The sequence below is a fragment of the Condylura cristata genome, unplaced genomic scaffold (genome assembly GCF_000260355.1).
Source record: "Condylura cristata isolate star-nosed mole 26May11 unplaced genomic scaffold, ConCri1.0 scaffold00008, whole genome shotgun sequence".
Taxonomy (NCBI): domain Eukaryota; kingdom Metazoa; phylum Chordata; class Mammalia; order Eulipotyphla; family Talpidae; genus Condylura; species Condylura cristata.
This window is the reverse complement of record NW_004567109.1, coordinates 1052099-1056877: the sequence shown is the minus strand read 5'-3', so window position 1 is coordinate 1056877 and position 4779 is coordinate 1052099.

Genomic DNA, 4779 nt, shown 5'->3' with positions numbered 1-4779 from the left:
CGGCGCCCACCACCCCCAGCTCTTCTCTGGGATCCTCACAGTAAGTAAGTGTTTGGCAAAGTACGGCTGGCCAAAAACTGGGTAAATTCAACTCAGTTCCCACCACAAGCTGGCAAACTCCTTCAATGTCCGATCCGGTCTGTCTCCCGGACTCCACGTGGCCGGCGAAGCTTCCAGCCGGCCCGTGCCCAGCTGCAGGTCAGCCCCTCCGGCGTCCGACTTCGGCCCTGGTCAGAATGAGCGGGGTGGGGGTGCTCAGAGCAGGGGCGCAGAGCGGGGGCCCATGCCGGAAGCACCTCCTCGCCCAGCTGCACAGCACCACCGAGGGGCCCAGCCCGTCTCATCCCTCAGCAAACACTGGCCAGGCCACTTCCCCTGGGCCCCGGGCCGGCTCTTCGGCCCCCGTGAGGGCGTCTCTCCCGCGGCAGCCTCCCCCCATGGCAGGGCCATCCGGTCCGCCCCGCCCTGGACGCTCCGGTGCCTGCGGCCAGGGTCTTCCTGGCCTCTCAGCCCCGCTGGTGACCCCTTGCTCTGTCCATCTTCGCAGCAGTGGTGGACGGAGTCCGCGGCTCCACGTGCTCCCTCCTCTCTCCCTCGCTCACACCCATGGGGCACACAGGTGGCCACACGGGTTCTCAGCCACCGGGGCCTGCACCCCCGGGACGTGCCTTCCCGCTGCCACAGCGCCCCGGACCTGTGGTCTCCCCACTCAGTGATGCCGGTCTCCTCGTGAATTCTCCTCCCCTCCCGCCGGACGCTTGCTGGGTCCTGCCTTCCTCCCCCACAGGCCAACTAACATCCTCAGACTCCAGACGCACCCTGCCATGGCCCGGACTGCATGGCAGTGCCCCCGCCCCGGCCTGGCAGCCCGCGGCACCTGCCTTTCCCATCTCCTCCTGGGTCAGCAGGCGTCTGGGGAGTGGCTGTCCCCGGGGGGAGTGCAGGGGCCCGTGCCCAGCCTCCCGCCTCGCTAGGGGCGCGCCGACCCGGATCCCAGGCCAGCCCGCGGGGCACCCCAGTGTCCTCCTGCTCAGCAGGAGCCCCGGGCCGCCATCCCCCCCCCTCGTCACCCCCCGCACCGGCCCCCATCGGCAGCGGCTGGTCTCCCCACCCTGCCTCAGCCTCTGGTCTTCCTGCTGCTGCTCTGGCCGCTTCGAGTCCAGTCTCCTGCCACTGGCGGTTCTCGAGAAGGCCAGTGAGACTCCTCCGGCCGGCCCAGCGCGCACCCCAGGACAGTGCACCTCCCGGGACCCGCACACAGGCAGCGCTGCGGTCAGCTGGCGGCGAGGATGGCCCGCGCACACCACGTCGGCGGCTGAGCCTGGCTGGGGGTGCCCAAGGGCCCCGTGACCTTGGCACTGTGGCCCAGGAGTGAAGCGAGCGGGGCCCACCGTGGGGCCAGATGGCCGGGAGGTGCCGGCGATCAGGCAGGCGCCTGGCTCCTCTCAGGGTGGTGGAAGTTGATCTTGGGGCTGCAGTGGGCCCCGGGCTGCGCTGACGTCACTGAGCGCCTCACTGGGGGGTGGGGGGGTGCTGCCGTGAGCCCCTTCGACCCGCTGCTCTGCCCGAACATCTAGACCCGGCAAGCCGCTCCCACCGCGCTGGAGCCAAGTGGGGCCTCCCGCTCCGCGGTGGGGCTCTCTGCCCCCCCAGGGCCCCGTGCCCACGCGCCCCGTCTTCTCCGTACTCCTCGAGCCTACCAAGAGCTCCCTTTGCCTTCCTATTCCTCCGGCCTCGACTTCTCCGGGTGTCAGTCTGAGTGCTCCAGGAGGGGGCGGGGCGGGGGCCGCCGAGGTCCCGGCACCCAGACGCACCCCGCAGACCCCGCCCAGGGGACCGAGCCTCGCTCTGACTTTTCTCTCCGTGTTCTCGCTGTAGGACCTGCAGGCCGTCAGATTCACCTGCTGTCTCCGCCAGCCAGCCCCCGTGAGGGGGCGCCCGCCTCTCCCCCTCCTGCCCCGCCCAGCGCCCAGCGGAGGAAGCACCGGCTGAATGATGGGGGCAGGCGTGAAGGGGGGCGACGGCTGAGCCGAGTGCTGGGCACCGAGCAGCGGTTGCCCCGTGAACAGGGGAGGCTTGGGAGGGAGCGCCGGGCGAAGAGCCCCCCCAGAGGCCCCGTGGCGTGGGGGGCCACTGCACAGCAGCCGGGGAACCGGTCCGAGGGTGGGGCGAGAGGCGGGGGAGGGCGGTCTTGTTTTCAGCGGGGTGGCGCCGTGCAGACCGCGCGCTAGAAAAATCACCGTGGTTCTGTGCTGAGAATGAACTGAAGGGCGAGAGAGGCGCCGGGAGAGGAGTGAGAAGCCCCCGGCATGGGGCCAGGGCAGAACTGGGCGTGCAGAGGGTGCCCAGCTCCAGGCAGCCGGCAGGCAGCGGTGACACAGGCTGCGGGAGCCGAGGGACAAGGAGACCTGGCAGGGGTCAGTCCAGAGGCCCCGGCGGGGGCACACCCCAGGCCTAGGGCAGGGAGGGATGTCCAAGCCAGTGGCCAGTGGTCAGTGGCCGGCCACTGCACAGCCCAGGAACGGCAGCGGCCAGTGCAGGAAGACCTGGGGCGGAAGCGCCAGAAACAGTCACCCAGCCCGTGAAATTTCCCAATGGACATTTTTGGGGTGAGGAAAGCGAGAGCTCTGGGCAGAGCGTGGGGCCAAGGATACTGTGGGCCAGGCGTGGGGACGGGGGGGCAGGAGGGAGGGAGGGCATGTGTGCCCAGCGAGAGCTCTGGGCGGGGCGTGGGACCAAGGATACTGCGGGCCAGGCGTGGGGACGGGGGGCATCTGGGAGGGAGCCTGTGCCCAGCTGAGAAACCCAGAGGGCCGAGGCCCGAGGGACGTGCCCAGGCTCGGTGGCCAGGAGGGGTGGCGCGGGCAGGGTTGTGGGGACCAGGTGACAAGGGCCGATAGTATGAGGTGGCATCATGCCACTAGGGTTAGGGACAGGGGTGCACTTACATATAAATCATATCTCAAGCTGCAGAAAGGAGGAGCGGGCACAGAGCGCACGAGGTATCAGCTTGGATTTGCTGAAGGGCACCAGCTCCAGGCTGAGGCCTCCGGAAAGCTGATCTGAGGGCCCCAGAAGCCCCCGCGAATAGCTGGAGGGAGATGACGGCCAGGCAGGTGGGGGCAGGCGGCCACTCCCCAGCTCCCCCGGGGTGCAAGCTGCGGGGCGGAGCCGAGACCCTCTGCGGGTTCCCGTGTGACGGGAGAAGGGGGAGCTAAAGGCCTTTGCTGACACTGAGGAGGGAAGTTTCTGGATCTACGTCTGGGCTACCAACCTCGGTTCGGATTCTGCACCTTCCTGCTGGCATTTTCAAACAGCCGCGGGAAAAGGCCACCTGCAACTCTGAGCCGGACGAAGCCGTCTGGAGCGCCCCCTGCCCCGCCGTGGGGGCGTCCGCTCGTGCCGCGTGCCGGGGTCCCGCTGGCCCCAGCTCACCCTGCGAAGTAGACGGCGTTGGGCCCGCTGGATAAAGCCTGCTCTAACAGCGGCTGCCTCTCAGCCTCAGCATTTCCCGTAGACATTCTTTAAACGCGTGTGTGAAGAGGTGAGAACCTGCTCCCCGAACTCATGACCGGTGTCGCAAACCCACGTCACCCACTACGAAGCTGTTTCAACAAAATTCTCCCGAACCTTTGACACCAACAAGCCCGCTGTGCCGTGCTCCACGCAGACAGCAGCACGCTCCGCGCGTGTGAGCTACCAAGGCTGAAGCCGCGTTTACTCACCCCCAGCCCCAACTTAGACGCTGGAGCCGCCGTGGGCACCTCCCCGCGCCCACCAGCAGCCCCAGGCAAAGGGGGCCGCTGACCTGAGCCAGCGTCCAGCACAGTGGACCTTCCTTAATGTGGCTCCCCAGGTCGGCCTGAACCCACGAAAGACGCGGCTCAGCTTCCCACCAACACTCGGTGTGAAAGCTCCCGCCTCCAGGAGAGTTTCAGAGAAAACCCTTGTTCTGACGCCCATGGCCCCCATTAAGATTTTGCTGTCTTTGCTCCATCTTCTAACTATCCATCCTTCCAGGCACACACGCATCGATCCGTTTCGTTTTCTGACGTGTTTCCAAATAAATCGCAGGCATCCCTATGCTTCTGCGGCATATCATTAACTGCAGTTCAATATTTGTTTGCAGGGGGGGTTGTTAGATAAAATTTACAGCCTGAATAAATGCACGCCTCAGAGGCATGAAGGGGGGAGGTGACAAAGGCGGGCGGGGCGCTAGTCGCCCCTAAGTCCTCCCCTGCCACCGTCCCCACCGTTACCTGCTTCAGCACCCGTTCCTTGCGCCTCGTCGAGGCCTCATTCGACGGCCCCAGCCCGTCTCCCTCGCGCCTGGCCCTAGCCAGCACGGTGTTTGAGTCCCACCCAGGTTCCCGCAAGCTTCAGGAACCCGCTCAGTCAGCGACGGGACAGGTAAGGCGGGGACATTTCTTCAGGGCCTCCCCAGGGGCGCCGGGGCTGGCCTCAGCACCCTGACCCTGTCCACGGCCGCTGCAGCAGGTCCATCCCCGGCCAGGGCGGGACCCCGGGGCGCGCAGACCCCTCCTGCCCCCCGCTGCCCCTCAGCAGTGGTTTCAGTCAGTCCGCCTGTTCCGCCCCCCACTCTGTCTCTGGGGAGTCCTCTCACCACCCCCATACCTCTAGCCTGCACCCCAGTTCTTCTAAGCATAAAACTTTTTTATTAGGCATTTTTTCTGCTTCTTAGTTAAGTTTTGTTTGAAACTTCTGCCCGTTCAGAGCAGCTCGGGAGGAGAGGGGAGCCCAGGGGTGGGGGCCTGGGGT